Source organism: Uranotaenia lowii, chromosome 1, assembly GCF_029784155.1.
Source record: "Uranotaenia lowii strain MFRU-FL chromosome 1, ASM2978415v1, whole genome shotgun sequence".
Classification (NCBI taxonomy): domain Eukaryota; kingdom Metazoa; phylum Arthropoda; class Insecta; order Diptera; family Culicidae; genus Uranotaenia; species Uranotaenia lowii.
The window spans coordinates 131,941,074-131,960,255 of NC_073691.1; the positions used below are offsets into that span (position 1 = coordinate 131,941,074).

At 36.0% G+C, this 19,182-nt stretch overlaps 1 protein-coding gene across 1 annotated transcript in view; it reads left to right on the top strand.

The window, feature by feature from the left end:
* The first annotated feature begins 2,340 nt into the window (after nucleotides 1-2,340).
* The window catches only part of LOC129740066 (octopamine receptor beta-2R), a 408,612-nt gene continuing 391,770 nt past the window's right edge, over nucleotides 2,341-19,182 (top strand). The window contains exon 1 of the mRNA XM_055731657.1: nucleotides 2,341-4,445. The gene's annotated coding sequence lies outside the window, so the exon portion shown is untranslated. The remainder of the gene's footprint in view (nucleotides 4,446-19,182) is intronic.

Here is a 19,182-nt window from a genome sequence, read left to right on the forward strand (position 1 = left end):
CCTTGCCAGATCAAACACTTTCTTGCAAACTTATCGGAAAACACGAATTTGACCAGACGACCTGTGGCTTTATAATTTTTTTTGGCCAGGAAGCTGCCCAAAATCCATCTTCACGTACGTTTCGTCATCCATGAGGATGCATCCGTCGTATTTCGTTAGAACCTTGTTGTATAACTTCCGGGCACCTTCTTAGGCTACTACATTCTGCTTCAATGTCCGATTTGGTTGCTTACTGGCCCGATACGATCGTATTATTTCGCGCAGATCCGACAACTAGGAGCGCTATGGTATAATAAACAGTGCGTCCAGATTCAAGATGATCCATGCTTTAGTACTAAATTTGGCATGAGTGGGTATTTGGGTACGAGAAATGTTTCAATGATTATTTGAGACCCCTTTCTCCTTCCAGTGGGCAGATAGGAAGGGGATAAGGGGGCTCCCTTACAATTTTTCATGTAGCTCTAAAAATAATCAAGCAAATGGAACCAAATTTTGCATGGTGTAATAGTAGAGGACCAGAAATGTTTCAATTAATATTTGGCACCCTTCCTTTCTTTTAGTGAGGTAATAAAAAGAGGGGAGGTGGGCTTCTTTAATTTTTTTTTGCATAACTGGAAATTTAATCGAGCAAATGAAACCAAAATTAACATGAGAAGGTATTTGGGTACGAGAAATATTTTTATGATTCTTTGAGACTCCTTCCTTCATCCAATAGGGAAATGAGAAGGTGAAGATGCTTGCATAATGTTTTTGAATTACTAGAGAGCTAATCGAGCAAATTGAAATCAAAGGAGACTGGGCTGTTCACAGACGAGCAATATGCGATTCGAAAGATATTGACTAGACAAGAAAAAGTTACTATGGGGTCAAAAAAAATCTACCGTGGGAGAAAAGAGTTGTGGCTTGAAGAAGTTGAATTATTTCGAAGAAAAGAGTGAAAAAAATAGTTTCAAAAACCTTGCTCGCGAACGTTTCGGCAAAATTCCTTATATAGGATTTATTTTCATCTTTATCGCATTGGAAAAAAATGAACTTTTATTTTTTTCATAACACTTCATTTGGCATCAGAAAACTTTACAGATAGAAACAACGACGTTCTGAATGTGCATAAAAACATAAAAATATAGGTGGCCCAAGATACCCCACAAAATGTGGCCCATGATTCCCCACAAGCTCTGATTTGCAAATTGGTTGAATTTGTGTGACTTTTTGATGTTTCATCAAAAATTCCATTTTCACCTGAAAGAACTGACAAAACTAAGATCATATGCGTATGAGCATATTTTTGTTATGAACTTTAGGTTCCCCATCGAGGCAATTTGCGGGTGCTTGTTCAATTATGTAAGAACATTTATTAAACTTCATAAATTAAAGAAGTATATGATGCGTACATAAGTCAACAACATATAGAAAAATATACTTACGCAAAACGTTAACGATGACAGTTGGATTGAGATTTTTATCTCAACACACATCTGAAATATTCACGTTACCCCACTTCCCATATTGAATAATTTTTACAAAATATTTTCAATTATATAATCAGGTGGAGAGTTTTTCTTGTTTTGCAAACCATGAATTTGAATGCCTGAATATTAAATTAGAAATTCATAATTTTTATTAACTGAATGCGATTTTTTTACCTTATGGATTATTGTAAACAGACACTATGCGTCTCCACCGTTTGTTGATTTCACTAAACACGTAGAGCACTCAGCACTCAAGCTAGAAGATTCATCCATCTCAATCGGGCCACCCACCCGAACGAGTGAGAACACTCAAGAAAACACGGGCGGGCGGGCGGTCGGAAAAATCATTTCGGCCCACCTTCAAAGCAAGCAGCGAACAAGCTGGGCGAGATTTGAGCTACGACACCCGACCGAATTGATAAAAACGTGAGCACCGAGTCCCGGTCATCGTCTCTTACTGGTTACTGATGTTCTCGCTTTCTGTCCGTATCTATTCCAACATTCGAGGAACGCGTGTGCTCAACTGTTTTCCATTCTCGCACGAACTTATCGAGGGGCCACTGCCGGGCCGCTCTGTTATCAGTGGGCTGGATATCTACTTAGTAGAAGGTAACAGTTCTAGTTCTAGCCACCCCCGGGAGAAGTTTGCTCCCGCTCGCTCCCAGTTGTAGTCGATGTAGTGGGACGACGGACAATCGGAGAGCGTTCGAATTTTCCGCCTTTCGCTTGACACACAGTGAGTGAAGGAGGAGGACGATTTCGGTTCGCGGTCGCATCATCTGGTCGGTGCGATATCCGCTGTAAGGTTTGAGATTTTGCTCCCGCTGCTAGGGCAGACAGTTCTACTCGGTCCTTTCTCGGTGACAAACGCGCTTAACTTTCGAAGTCCCAATCGTGGTTGAATCGATGCTCCTTGAGAGTTCTGCTGGGTGCGCGGCAATTGGTGGTGCCAATTGAGTCCCACCTCAGAAGCAGTGTTTGGAGGTTCTCCGCAGTTCTGCAGGAGGTAATTTTCTCGGTCCTCTTCTTGTTGTGACGGTTCGGGTGTTTTTCGGCTTCCTCGTCTTTTTCTTCTTGTTCGGTTGTTGAGGGTCACACACGTGTGTGGCTGGCGGTGCTTTGAAGGTCGCAGGAATCTGTCCCTTCTCGGGGGTCCTTCCTCTGGTGCGGTTGGACTTACTAATCTGCTTATTTTCTTTACGGATGAAGGAAGGAAGTCTTTCGGAAACACTAGTGTGTGGTGTGGATTGCACATTCTTCCATGTTGACTGCCGTGTGATGTCTTGGAAGTCAGCGCCTACCAATTAGTAAGAGCTGTCGTTGCGGAGAAGAACTTCTTGGAAGAAGGTGACTTTGATTCGTTCGTGCGAAGTTTGTGGGGAGCTGCCGAATAAAACCACAAGAGATTAATGATTTCCTTGCTAGTTACCATGTGTGACGGGGAGGGTTCAAGTGAAATTGATCACGATTAACCGTGTGTGGGGTGCAAAAGTTCGGTTGAGTGTGTTTCGAGGGTTGCCGTAAAGTTGCAATTTTTGGTGAACGGCTGTGACTTCTGCAGCCGCAATCAAGATGCTTTCTTCGTGTTCAAGTTCTCGCCAACCAGCAGTGGCGCTTTCAAAAGGGACGCGTTAATCACTTTTTTTATATCTATCTTGTAGCCGCATTCACAAGTGTTGTTGAAAGGATCTGTCGCAGCCGGGTGGAAATCCCACACATACCGAAGAATATGTTGAATGAAAATCGCTTGACAATTTGGCCCGGATCCGTACGAGCTGAAGCTGGCTGAACAAGTGCTTGCTGCCTAAGAAAAGGCGTCCTCTTACCCGACAAGCTTTCGTCGAGAGGCTCTTTTTTGTGTGTGACGGATCTTCCTGAAAGGTACGAGAAGCGTTTAGCTTCCAGTGAAACGTGTCTGCGGTTTTTCCATATTGAGTCGCCTAACCAGGTCCTTTCATTCGGTCCAAGTGATATTTCGTGCACGACACAGGTGAGAAGGAACCACAAAATCTCAACGAATTCTTCGCTTTGCGGTTTATATGTGTCATCATCAGGCCCAGCGCCGATTTTTGTTCAAGGAGAGTGAATTTTCGTGTGAAGGTCGTCGAGGAACGCGCGCTCCTCAGAGGCAAAAATAGCCTTTTTCGGTGCTCCTTCCTCCGTTTTCCAACCTCTAACCATTTTTCGACTCTTTCCGGGTTGACGACACCGCATTTTCCAAAGTGGGCTGGAAAAGTGAAAGTAAATCCTTACGTTGCGTGATAAAACCGGCACCTTCAACGCATAAGGGGAGGCTAAAAAAGGAAAGTGGCGCCAGTGAAAAAACCATAAAAAGGTAATCATAAAAATCAGAATTTATTCCCAACAGCGCACATCAACGGAAGGAAAGTTCTGAAGAAAAAAAAACACAGCAGTGAGAATTAGTGCTGGGAAAATGTAAAAACCTTGGCCAATGGCTTTGTGGAAGAAGAAAATGTAAAAAATAAGATTCAATATTTTGTGCAGTGGGCCACGAAAAATTGAGGCCAAGTTGTTGCAGTCAAATCACCTGAAAAATTGAAGTTGATTTTTTTTTCGATTGTTGAGGTATAGTTGTTGTAGATGTGTTGTAGTGCTGTGTTGAGCGTTTAGCGGGAAAAAGATTACCTACCCTCATTTTTCACTCGCTAATGTTTTGTATTTTGCTACCGCGCTGCTGATAAAAAGTGCCAAAACAGAGCAGCAGAGCACTGAAGAAAAATTGTGTTCTAAGGACAAATTTCCGTTGTCAGACAACCGGAAAAACTAACCTGCCAGCCAGGACGACAACGATGTGGCAGCCAATGTTCTCATAAACTCAGCAAAGTTAGCATAAGCCGCGACTTTAACATTGGTGTATTCTTGGAGAAAGAACTGCCATCGGGGTTTTTCGTAGTGTAAAAATTTCAACACTGCGATAGAGTAAACAGAATAAGTTGTTTAGAAACGGAACTAATGGTAAGCAAAATGGTTCACTTTATGGTTTATCATTTCATATGAAATACATTAGGCTGTGTGTATTTTTACAAATAAAGTGTTTACCTTGAACACAGGTTTTTATTTAAAAAAGTTGGAAGTGCAGATCTCCAGTAAAATAAAAAAAAGTTAAACTTTTTAATCAATTAAAGAAAATGACACAATTTTTCCGAAAGTTTGGATCACGTGCCGCTATTAAGCCTACTCACATTCTGATACTAATAAAATGTCTAAGTACACAGCAAAAAAAAAGTGTAACGATGGACGATGTAATTTCTGGAGACGATGTAGTGTTAGGGATTTCTGTTGAAATAAAACATCTACACGATCTACACAATGTAAATACGTCGTGTGGTGTAATATCACAACTTTCCATGTGATATCGCATCAAGTAGTCAATGTTTTCTTCCATTGACGTTCAAATTGTATTCCTTTCAAAAAGATAGAAATGGATTACGGAACTCAGCTGTGTTTGTTTGGATTGTAAGTAGGGGAAAGTCGGGTAAGACGGACACCCTAAGGTAGAATCGCAATAGATAATAAGATTTTACTTTTTTCGTCGCAGTTTTCGTGCAGATAGGCAGTTTAGGTTGTTTGTTATCGCATAACCCATTGGAATAAGTAAAGTTCCTTCGTCAATGCTGTTTTTATAGCAATCTAAAACATGCTTGCAAATTACACTTTTCAGAAATGGTCGGGTAAAACGGACACTGCGTAGAAAAGACACATTTTCCTGGAAAAATAGCTGTAAAAGTTCATGTTTTTGTAAGAAAAGTATTTAAGAACGTGTTTTAACCAAAATAGATCCGACTGGTCCGAGTCAAGAAGCGAATCAGTGTGGTTTTCGGAATTCCGTATTTTATAGGCCCTTTTTTCACCGGGGATCAACTTTTAACAGTTTTTATGGCCTATTTGAGATTCTTAATTCTTTTCGACCGAAAATTGTTCTTGTCAAGGTCTTCTGAAAGCATATGGAGGATCAACCCGATGAAAAATTTGAAATATCTGGAGGAACTTATGTGTCCGGTTTACCCGACCTTGAAGTGTCCGTCTTACCCGACAATGCAACTTTTTTTAAAAAACATTTGTCAATTGAGCTCGTCGATCAAAATTCGTTGGTTCTCCTCCAGGTTGTCAATGAGAAACCTAATCAACATTCCAACGTTGAAAACGGACGAAATTTCAGAACATGTTGTGAGCTATGGATTATTTTCTAAGTAGAGAAAATTACATCAAATTATGCATCCTCAAGGCTTTTGTTTGTTTTGTTTACTATTATGAGACCTTGCTTTCAGTAAATCAACAAAAGATCTCGAAAGTGTTTATACACATGGGCAAACAAATTCCCATCATTAGATTTGTTCCAAACATTGTCAAATTCGAAATATTGAAAGTGTCCGTTTTACCCGCTATGTCCGTCTTACCCGACTTTCCCCTACTACCAAAATTGAATTAAAATTTAAGCAAACCTGTAGCTTCGAATATAATTTCCTTATTTTTAATTTTTAGAAAATTTGGCCCATTTTTTGCTGTGTATGCAAAATTTAGTAACAATTTTTCAAGTGTTTTTTGAGGTAACGTTTCAATACAGAAACCTATTGACAACATTTTTTTTGGCTGGAACGAGAAAAAATCAGATAAGGGAGATCAAGTAGCTAAATAGATTACAGTTAAGGAATTTTGGATCCTTGGATTTGAAATTTCCTGAATCGCATGCACTTGCCATACTAGGCAAAAATCAAACAATATATTTACTGATACAATTCTTACATTTTATACCCTACATGGATAGAACTGACATTAACCTGAGTGTTTTAGTACTCAATTTTTTAACAAGTGGATTTGACACTTATAACTGTTAATGTAAAAAAAATAACATGAGAAATAAATAGTTTAGTAAAAAAAATTCAACAAAGTTCATATTTTTAATCGTTTAAGGAGTCCTAGGGGATCTAACAGTGTGCTAAAATTTTAATAAAAGTGATGTGTGATGATTCCATGATTGATTCCATGTATTTATGGAAAGTGATAGGTTTCCCAAGCGCAATCCTAAAATTTTAATGAAGAAAGTAATCAATATGACAATTTTTTTTTAATGGTTCTTCTAGCTGACATATAAACAGGCCTGACTTTTTTCCTAGCAGGTTGAAAGGCTCTGGAAAAATGAACAAAATACGGTGGTAAAATCGTGCGCAAAATATTTGGACCGCTAGTGGGGAGATATTTGGAAAAAAAATCCTAATTTATTGCAACACAAACTCTTCAGCGGGCACCCGGGGGCAATGATGTCTTGTCATTGAGGAGGTTGACATTCTATGGAAGCTGCAAATCAATCAATATTTCAAAACGATTGACACTGTGGATGGCTTACTTTACAAAGAAGATTGCCTCCAAATGAGAACTTTGTCCCTTCATGGTACTTCAAAAAGTCCCACAAAGTTTATACTCTGCGTTGGTTCAATCTGACCATGAGCAATTAAGCAAAAATTGTGGTGAAGTAATAGAAAGTCAAATATGTTGTTTTTTTGCAGAAGGAGGACAATCGGCTAAATTTGTCATAACTTCGACCAAATTAAAAAAAAAGATTAATTTTAAAGGTCAAGCTTCAAGAAATGGAAAAGTTTACCAAAAATAGCCAAAACAAAAAGTTGCAAAACTCCTTCATAGGACGCTTTAATAAATTTCTATTCAAAAGCTATTTACAAAACAAGGTGTTGCATATTTTTGCGTTCATATAGGCTAGAGTGTCCATTTCCCGGCCATTTTAGCGTTCCCGAGAATCGGGAAATCTGATGATCCTAGAATTCTCGGGATCCCGGGAAAAATTGAAAATGCATATTTCATCATGAAGATCTTAACCCTCTACTGCGTACGAATCCTTATCAATACGGTATTTTTAAATTTAAATGGTGCCTAGTATAGCAAAACATTTCAAACTTTTTTAATGCCTCAAAAATTCAATAAGCAAATCGAAACCCAAAAACAAAGTACTTTAACCGACAAATTTGTTAAATTCTAGCTTCAAAAATTTGAAATAATTTAGAAGATTTCTCACTATCGAAAGAAGTCAGTTAGCTCGACTTCAGGTTTATCATCAAATGTCGTAAATTTTCAGCTAACTATCCATTTGTTTAACAGTATACCATTTCTTTGATGAGTGTTGCAAAACTAACATTCAGATTCTTTCCGTAGCGTTTCATTATTGAAATTGGTTGGTTTTATAGATTTTTTGTCGTTTTTCACTTTAACTTTAAATTTTCGATTGGAAACTTTTTTTTTTATCAAATTCAACGTTTTAACCAGACTTAAGAAAAAATATTTTTAAGACATAATTTTCCTGTATGTTTGGATAACGTGTCGCTTAAGCCTACCCCCATTCTGAAGTCATAAAGGTAGAACTATTTTCCCTGCTCAATCTGATTAATTTTTCCAAATTTTGATCGTATAAATTTTTAGTAATTTAGCACATTTTATTGACTTCGGGAATTCCCGGGATTTTTTAAGCGTTTCCCGGGATTCGGGAATTCCCGAAGTTTTCTAATTCTCGGGAATTCCCGACCGGAAAATCCCGGGTAGGACACTCTGATATAGGCCACTTTTAAAGCTAAAGTGGTAACATATCTTCATTTTTGCGTCAATCCCTCTTTTTCAAGATCAATCATTGTATTTTTATACATATAGCCGTTGGTAGGAAATATTCAATTATGACTATATATCCTAAAAATAATGTCATAAAATTGCTCGTATACTCGTGCTTAGACTGCTTTAACTTTTCCATTTTTTCGGATCGGAACCAATCTTTCAGGAATAATTTTTATGCTATTTTTTATACTCGTGAAAAATTTGAGGTAATTAAAAAAGTTTACGATAAAATGAGACGAATTTTCATGAAAAATATTTAATTTTTTCAATTCTGTCTGTAAATGTTTTCCCAGACTCATTGAATTCTTTATGTTTTTTACACCAATGAAAAAGTAAAAAATCCCATAATCTTTCTTTAAAAATTTTATAAAAAAAAGTCTGAAATTCTGCTGTTTTTCAAGTATCAAATTTTTAGAATATTTCGATACATTTTGATTGTTTTCGAATTGTAAAAATTAAGTGATTAGCTCTTTTACCCGTTTAATACAATATCATTTAGAAGTGTTTAAAACCAACCATCAACATTCGAAAAATCGTAAATTTGCACAAACAGAAAATCGCAAAACTTAAGTCTGAATATTCAGAAAGTGGAATTTATGCTTTTATTCCCACATACAATACGAAATTAAACTTTCAGTTTTTTAATAAACCTTTTCTTCAGAAAACTAAACTCGATTAAGTCGTCGCGTGATTAAAATTCTGATATTAAGCCATGCATTAAGATATTGCATGTTACTGATATTTTTTATTCAAAAGACTCTGTGATTATAATACCTAGTTTATCAGAGTTTGAATATAGAATACTTGCAGGAACTTAACTTTCGATTTGAATTTGGAAAAGTTTAGACAACGTTAATTGAATTACTCAACAATTGAACTATAATAGCAAAAATTTGAAGTGATAAACGTTAAATTTTTCAAACATTTAAGTGCGTTTTTTGAGCCTTACACCATTTTTCTTGACTTCAATAGCTTTGTTCAGAATTTTAGTAATTGTTATTTTACAACTTGTAAGTCTTGTATGTCTTCCATCTTCAAATTATAAATTGTGTTTTTTTTTAAATTGCTTTAACAAAAGTTTTTTAATTTCATATTAATATTTTTTTGACTTTCAAACATCAAGGTTGAAATACAGTCTGAGTATGAGCATTTATTTCTTTAGTTTTTGTACTCACTGAATTATCCAACTAGTTTTGCTAAACTGTACAAAGCTATGTTTTAAAAATACGAACTTGAATTCGGTTCCCAATTCACATTAATGTTGCTGATAAAATCTGATTGAACTGAATTTTTTCAGGCAACGAGAAAAATTTAAAGCAAATTATACGAAATTTCTTTATGTTCATCAAATCAAACACTGACAGCTCAGTTTTAAAGGTCCAGGTGTTTTAAAGTTTTTATTGAACTAATAATAATTTGCCCAATTTGTAAATTTTTATTTTCACAACCCTTGATCAATGCATCGTTATTCTTTGAAATTAAAAAGCACTCACCAGATAATTTTCTTCAGCTTCCACCGTTGAGGCAAAAAAAGGTTTTTTCCTAATTAACTGCAAACAAATTTCACGAGGTAAAAGTTGTAATAAAGTTGAGCATTCAAATTAATCTGAGCAAAATATTGAATTAATTTTTTAAACTTTTGTGTTTCTGCTTTGCTTCACTTGGTTCCGATGCCAATTCTAGTTCGTTAAAAAGTTGTTCAAAGACAGGAAATAAAGCGTTTTCTCAAATTCGTATTATCTTTTAATTTTTTTTTAAATACGATGATGCGAAATAAAAGTAAATATTATCCATTTTATTTGAAATTCTTTCGAGATTTATTCTTGGAAACATTATTCAGTTCTTTTGAGAAATATTGCATGCCAATCTTTGACGGTACACTATCTTTCATTCTGTCCTTTTTGTTTAGAAAGAGAAATCGCACATCAGGGTTGACAACAATCAGGACACCGCGATGAAAAAATCTGAATTTTTCAGGATACCACTAAATTGATGAAAAAAAATACAGCTGGGCTTAGATTCCGTATCTAAAGGAAGTGTTGAAGACGCCTCAATTTATGCAACTAAAGCGATAAAAACCTTGGATGACCAGAAGTTAATATCGAAAAACACTATTTAAATATCATTTGAATCAAAGATTCTCATCAGTTTATTTTTTTAAAATTATTTTATCAATAGTTTAGTTTAGTTTTAGTAATAGTTCAGATATTTTTTAAAAAATCAGGACAAATCAGGACACTTTAAAGGTCAATTTTCAAAAATCAGGACAATTCAAGCATATTAAAAAAAATCAGGACGGCCTCTCGAAAATCAGGGCAAATCCTGAAAAATCAGGACACCTGACACCCTTGTCTCAAGCACGCACCAAAACAAATCAATTTACACTGAAAACAAAACCCGCAGTTCTTTTAACATGAAACAAGAAGGAAATTATAAAAAAAAGTATCACTGAAACTAAATTTACTTGAACAATCAAACTAAAGAATTTTACGTAACATTTTTTATAAAACTATTCTAAAATTTAAAAAGTTTCAATAACCCATTCTATACATTACATTCAAAATAGTTCATTTCGATACGCCTAGATTTCAACATAGAGAGAGAGCTTCATATTATTGAAATTGAATAAACTTACCAAACAACTCCTATTAATGCAACTTTTTTTCACAAAAACTTATCGCACCTTATCGGATACTTTTCGAGTTAGATAAAAATGGTATAATAAATCATCTTTCAAAGTTTGGTTGCGATCCGAAGAAAATTGGGGAAGTTAAACCAGTCTAAGCACTAGTTAACAGATTTTTTTTTTTGAAAATTCATCCACAATTTTTTTCAGATCGAGCATTTTGGGGATCTCAACAACACCCAAGCAGAGAAATAATGAAATCTAGAAATGATTTTGAACTATCAATTATGACACAGCCTTTTCTGCTCAGCCCTCTGACTAGGGTAAAACGGGACATTGGCCGATTAATAGAGAAACTCGTAGAATTGAGGTAGGAACGTACCTAAAACGATGAAAATGTGTTCATCCAAGCTGTCACCGATTTGAATGTAGATTGGCGCATAATTTATATATCCCGATATTCGACTTTTCCTTCACCCACGCTCATATTCTAAATATTGTTAGCTGTAGTGCATATATTCAGGAGCGAAAAAAATCAAAACATAGGGGAGCAATGGGATACTTGATTCCATTTTCTGATTCGGAAAGCTTGTGACTGAAAATTTGCTTGCGCCGCAAATTAGGACGAAACTTGATCTCGTACCTAAATAAACTAAAAGCATTTTCACAGAGCGAAAATAATTGTGATTTTATTATTGGTTAAATTACTTTTTATTTATCAGTTTTAAAGTCTTAGGTGTATAGAAGCTTCATAGTTTGTTTATTATCCTATAGTCAAAGCACACTTTTAAGCAAAAATATAATTTTATAGACAAAATCAATCTTGTGAGTCTTTTTAACCAGGCAATCACTGCCCAGTGAACATTTTGGTCTGAATATTTCAGTTGTTTCTGAGATATAGGTATACACTTTTGTACAATCTGAAAAATTTGTGTAGAATATTCTATATAAGCCAGTACGTACCAAAGTGGGGGCAATATACGGACCAAATTTTGCTCACCTTGAAAATATACAACTTTGTATTGCGTTTTCAACAATTTGATTGCAACTTTGCTTTGCACAAAATCTTAGTATTGTACAACTTACAATTTTCTATTGCCTGTCTCACAATTTGATTACAATTTCCTTTTGCAGGTAGCCTGAAGTTTGCACAACTTTCTTCCCCATTTAATACAATTTGATGTTACTGTATCTCAAAGCAATTATATTTTTCCCTTATTTAGATTTTACTATGAATCGCCGTGATCATAAATACAATAGAATTTAATGTTTACTGCGAAAGAATTGAACCATATACTACTTTATGTATCTTTGATTAAATTGATGAACCTTGTTATAAAAATACTAAATACCAATTTCCAAATACTGCGTATGCATATTGTCATCTTGTGAACTTCCTTAACTTTAACTGTTGGCTTAATAATGCATATGTTGTTGATCAATCTTTCCTCAGTCTCGAACTCACAACGTTCCGATCCCTGTCCTTCAACATGGTACAGTATCAACATGGTACAAACAAGCAAATTTGTTCATGTGCAATTGAGAATTCCGTTTAAAAATCAGTTGATCGTATAAAATACCACTGACTGCATCATTTCGGACTCCAAATCTATTTATAGATGCCGTTTTTTGATATACAACTTTAACCTATCTCATAGACGATTCTATTACAATCAATAATAGTATTCAGCGCTGTGCGATCTTAGCTAGCTATTTACTGTATTGTTAAACGATTCGACAATCTGCGAAACATAGATGTTGCCAGTACACGATGATTGTAATATCGTTATCATAGTCATAAGCATAGGAATTACATTATTAACAATTATTTACCGATTAAGTTTATCTCAATAAGCGACTTTGAATGGCAAGTACGAATAGATTGTTTAAATTCCATTGAACGATGTTCTCACAATTACTGTACGACCTTTCATGGAAATAATATGTCATCATAGATCGCAAGCATGAAAGATTGCTTAATTGTACAGTGGGATTTAATATTGAACTTTACACAATTCTACTGCGATTCGGAACAACTTTATTGATCTTTCTAAAATGTTATCGTATATAATGAACTATACAAACCATAAACGATAATATATAACTTGGTTTAGCTACAACATGATGTTTACACAATTCCAATCTAAACTGGATGCTTATACAATCTACAATACTTTACAATTTCTGGTTATCTGGGTGGATTAACAATAGTTTTTGCATGCATTGAAGTGACATCGTGCAAAATTGTGATTACGATTAATTTAGTTGAAAAATATGCCTTTTCGGAATAAAAGAATCGAATGAACTATTAAGAAAATTATTTCTCAAAAGAAATTAAGAGTTGGCCGTTGCTCTGAAATAAAGTCGATATGAAGTTCATACCATTCCTCAACGATTGGAAAATTGGAATCTGCTGTATTTTTGATAAATTTTGGTCATATTCGAAACATTTGAAAATGATGAAAAAATATCTTTGAGAGTAGTTTTGTTAAATTTTTCATCAAAAGTTTAATAACTCATAAAAATATGTCTTCAAACTTTCTAAGGTAACAGCATTGTTGTTTTGCTCCATTTGGCACATTTTTCTAGAACCATAGATTTTTGTTACGATATTTTGCGAGTATCCTCATCCTCATCCCTACTTTTCTGAGGAATTTCATTGAAAGCTATGAGCCATAATCTTTTGAAAACGGCTTTAACATATATTTTTCTTCCGTTCATCAGACAGATCAGACGTTAGTTGATCCCACAGCTGTCCGAAGCATCAGCTTCAGTCAATCGCCGATCAGCATATTGGAGCATAGATTTGAATTAGCTGATGTTCCCTGTAGATTAATCTTTTGATTCACGAAGGCCTGATCACTAGTCTAGAAGGTTTATGTGTATCTTTCGTACCGGGAAAACATATGTATATCTAATGTCTGAGGAAACTCGGAAAATTCAAAGAAATCCGTAGAAAGATAGCAGAAACGAGTTCCACCTTCTTCTGAATAATAAACGACACTCGTTAACCGTTCAATTCGTAATAATCGCTGACAGCAAAACAGCCAATAAGCTGTCAACTCGTATGTATGTATGTTTGTATCTATGGCTTTGGAAGTCAGGTGTGTGTCGGCCTGAATAAAAATCATCGAACGAGCAAAAATATTGCCTTTGGGCAATGAATGAACCAGCAATGAATGCGCCGAAGGACTAAACCCTCTGAATGAATAAAGGGGCTCCCCGGGCATGATGCCGCAATAAAACTGCCATCGGGCATAAGAGAAAAGAGAAATGTGATGTGATATGGGGTGGACGATTCCAGCGATCCGGCTCCACCCACGACTGCGACGCCTAGAAAGTGGCCAAGGTGTGAATAATGGAGTCAAACAGTTGTCGCGTGGCGGATCGTCGTTTGGATTTTTGCTAGTTCTGTTAGTCGGATGCAATTTGGATGTTGATGTAGGCAGGTGAATAAACGTGTCGTCGTCCGTTCATAGATGCTTAACTAGCTGCTAATTTGTATCGAACAGCTGCTGATGGTGCTAAGTGGTCTTTATTGAGCGAGAACTACTGACGGGCAAAAAACACGTCTCCGTCGATTAGATGGGAGTACATAAGTGGAGTATAATTGAGATGATTAACTTTTTTATTTGAATCAACGGGGAGCACTCTCGGAAGCCGTTCGAATACAGAATCAGCATTGAGCACCATAGCTTGAAGTATAACTGAAATGAACAACATCAATAAAGCTGTGGAGGTCAATTTTGCACAAACACAAAAAGAAATCGGAAACAATTATCGTTCAAGGGATAAAACATGTTATGGCATCCAGGATATAAAGAAAAAAGTGTTCGAATGTAAAAAAAAAGAAGCTAAATGACGGAACAAAATTATTGGAATCCACATAAATTGTGTGAATACTATAAAAAGGATATATAAATAATAGGGGAGAGTGGGGTATCATGCACCACTTTTTTCTTTGCTTCAGAACTTCTTTATTATTAAAAATAAAAAGAAAAAAAATGAATAGAAAGGTTTTCTACATTTTTAAGGTATCATTTGGCATTTTTTATTTTTGAAATACATTATTTTCCCCAGTTCTGACTGTTTTAAAAAAAAGTATTTTTTTTTAATTTTGAAAAAAACTGTGGGGAAACGTGGGTGAAATCCAAATTGACTAGATAATGTGCAAAGTTTATGAGTTGACCCAAAGTTGAAATTTCAAAATTCATTTAAATAATCTTAAAGCAATTTCAGATGAGGAAATAAAAAAGAGAGTTGTGTATTAACGAATTGTTCCTAATTCCTGGATCGCGAACGTTGCGGCAAAATTCCTGATATAAGATTTATGTTCGTCTCAATCGCATTAGAAAAGATGGACAAAACATTTTCCATTACTCTTCACTTGGCATATAAGAACTTTACAGATAGTTATAACGTATTTTAAGTTCTGAATGTGGATAAAAACACCAAAATATAGGTGGTTCAATATACCCAACAAAATGTGGCCCACGATTCCCCACAAGCAATGGTTTGCAAATTGGTTGCGTTTGTGTGACTTATTGATGTTTTATCAAAAATTCGTTTTCAACGTGAAAGAACATGGCAAAACTAAGATCATAAGTGTATGAGCATATTTATTTTATGTACTTTAGGTCTCCCACGAGTGCAATTTTGCGGGTGCTTGTTTAATTATGAAAGTACATTTTTCTAGGTTATGATACGTTCATTAGTCAACAACATATAGAAAAGCATGCTTATGCAAAGCGACGACGATGACAGTTGGATTGAAATTTTTATTTCCACTCACTGCTGAGATATTTAGAGTGGCTCACGTTTCCCTACACTCCCCTACTATAAAAATTTAAAAAAATAGAAGACAATTTTTTTTTTGAAAGTTTCCTGAAAGAATTAGAAAGTACGCTTTGCTAAACACCAATTTAAAGTAGGGGTGGTCAAGATGTTTTGGCCTTGGGAGATGGCCTTATTAGTTTTTGAAGGTACGCTTTGCTAAATATCAATTTAAAGCCGGCGAGACCAGGTTTTTGAGCAAACGTACCTTATTTTGAAGCTAGCGGAAAGCATAAAATGAAGGCATATTAAATTTTCCAACCACTTACCCAGCTGGTTTTTTTTATAAAAAAAATTATTATTGTATTCATTCGGGGGTTTTAAATTTAAAAAAATCCTTTTAGCCCATGGTAAAGAAAGTTTTTGACTCTCTAATGTATTCAAACATTTTCTTTTCTTTCATGGAACACAGACTAATCAAAGGCGGATCCATGATGCCAAAATTTCATTAAGAAATGCATTTTCAGCTGCTCGTCAGCTTAAAAATAACCCAAGTAACCATAAGAACTAAATCTTTGCATTTTTAAAGCTTAATACCAGCATTCAAGTGCTGAATTACAATATACCAGCACATCAAGTGCAATGTTGCATTATAACAGCCCTTCGAGTGGTATGCTTAAGCTTGCCAGATTGCCCGGTTTTATCCGGGTTTGCCCGGATATTTGATGCAAAATTTCGGGAAAGTCCGGTCCGGCCCGGTTGCCCGGATATCGTGAAAAAAGTCCGGATATTGCCCGGATTTTTTCACAATTTTCACAAAGAAACCAAAAAAAATCAAAGTTTTTGAGTAAGTTTCAGCAAAATCGATTAACGGTATGGAAATTTTCAACGGTTGTTTCAAATAATTTCGCTGATTAACTTTTATTAACCTTTAAATATTTAAGTGTTCCAAAAAGTTTTTGGAAGTCTGCAATTACACTAATAAAATATTAATTTCGTTTTTTTTGCATTTTTTCTGTGCTTTTATATATAAAAACACCTAAATTTTGACCGGTTTTTGCCCGGTTATTGGATTTGAAAAATTAAAATCCATGCCCGGATTTTGCCAGGTTTTTTTGAAAAAATGCCCGGAATTGCTAGGCCCGGATGGGAGTGGAAAAAATTCTGGCAACCTTAGGTATGCTGCATTATGTTAGAATTAAACCACTCGGCACTCTTTTAAAATACAACAAACATTTTATCAGCTTTGCACAATGCTTTTGGAATGGAGCATAGCTTTAAATCAGAATAACAAATGCTATATTTTCTAAGCATTAAATTGGCATCACACAAGCTTGCTTTAATGATTTTTAGCACTTTGTGAGCACTACAGAGGCATTAGGCCAAAGCACATTAGCATTGATTGATGCTGAATTAATGCAAATTTAGGACACCGGTTGCCAGAAATTTGATTCAAGTAGGATTTTTTTTCAAAGATTTAACGCGGACCTGATAGGTCCACAAGCAGAGTTACTGGAAATTGTCCGATCTATGGATGTCATGTGTTTGATTCCAGGTCATCTTCACCCGAAAAAAAAATCAAGTGGAAAATTCAACCCGAGAGATCCCAATGATATGCATAAGCGAAAATCAACATAAGCCAAATTCATTATCATGGCAGAAAATGGAGCCGAACAAAAATCAATTTCTTTTTCCCGCATGGTTGTGCCTCATTTGAACGCCATTTGCATTTTCCCAGCATTTTGCCCGCCAAAGCTATAGCATAAACTTAGCATAGCACAGTGCTTTTATAGGATTATATCAGCAGTTAATTTAGCCAAACCTGTCTCACAGGGCTAATATGATGCACAGAATCAAGCTCTAAAGGGTGATACGGTCAAAATTTGGTCAATATCAGCTCGACGTATTTCTTTCAATTTTGCATTTAAAAAACCTGGACACCTCTCATTTTGAAGGTGTGTGTGTGTGTATGTAGAATATTGCTCCTATTTTGATTTCGAAAGTCACTCTTCAGTTGTCAAAATGCCGTCCAAGGAAGAAGAGCAGTGTATCAAAATTTTGCTCGCGCTTCGCGAAAATCCGAGCTACTCGCACGCAAAGCTGGCAAAATCGCTAAAAGTTGCCAAATCAACCGTTACAAATGTAATTGAAGTGTTTGGGGAACGTTTGTCGACAGCCAGGAAGTCTGGGTCGGGGGGAAATCGAAAACCGGAAGCCGCTGAGACGACAAAGAGAGTTGCCAGTAGTTTCAAGCGAAATCCTAACCTCGCTCTCCGAGATGCCGCAAAAATGCTGGGAGTATCGTCTACAACCGTGCATCGAGCCAAAAAACGAGCCGGACTATCGACTTACAAGAAGGTAGTGACTCCAAATCGCGATGATAAACAAAATATGACGGTCAAAGCGCGATCCCGGAGGCTGTACACGACGATGCTGACGAAGTTTGACCGCGTGGTAATGAACGACGAAATTTACGTCAAAGCCGACTACAAGCAGCTTCCGGGACAGAAGTTTTATACGGCAAAAGGAAGGGGAAGGGTAGCAGATATTTTCAAGCACATGAAACTGTCAAAGTTCGCGAAGAAATATCTGGTTTGGCAAGCCATGTGTACCTGTGTCTTGAAAAGCAGCATTTTCATAGCTTCCGGGACTGTCAACCAAAAAAATTACGTGAAAAAGTGTTTGAATAAACGTCTGCTGCCTTTCCTGAAGAAACACGGTTGTTCCGTACTGTTTTGGCCGGATTTGGCATCTTGCCATTACGGTAAAAAGGTCATGGAGTGGTACGCCGCCAACAACGTGCAGGAATTCCCAAGGACAAGAACCCTCCCAACACGCCAGAGCTCCACCCAATTGAGAAATACTGCAAGCGGAACCTAAAGAAGACCAAAAAACTGCTAAGGACGAGGCAAGCAAACTGGCTTTCTACGGCGAAGAAGGTGGACAAGGTGGCTGTACAAAATCTGATGGCAGAGATTAAGCGTAAGGCCCGGCAATTCAGATTTGGAAAAGCGAAAGCCTAACTGAATATTTTTCCTGATTTTTATACTAATTAAACTTGAAAAAGAAATTTAATTTGATTTTTTAAATAAACGATTTCACCGATTTACACGCGTTTTCCCTTGACCAAATTTTGACCGTATCACCATTTATAGCTGACGTTACAGCAGAACTGGTGCTAGTTTTTAGTGCTTATGGTTACTTGTGAAGGCTCGTTTGCTAAAAATCATGGCAACCCATGTTTTTTAGTTTTTAACTCTCTTCAAATCACTTTCAAACCCCAATACTCAATTATCCTACCATGCAAATTTTGTGATTGATCAGTTCTCCAGTTTTGCAAAAAAAAAAATAGTTTAAAGGATCATAAAGAAGACTCTCTTCTAGCTAACACTCTATTCAGGTGTAAACCATTGAATGATAAAAAGGAACATCCCTTGAACATTAACTCGTTTCGTGCCATAAAATCCGAACAAAGATGAGAAAATCAAAAACTTTATCTAATTAGATCAGTGGTATTCGGGAAGCGATCGAATAAAGAAGCACTTTTATATACCTAAATAAGAATCGGTGTTTCTGTAGATTCTATTGAGAAAAACCTTAATCGTGCCGCAGTTTGGATTGGATCCTAGGTTGGGAATAGATTTTTTTTGGCCTACAAATACTGTAGACAGGATCCAC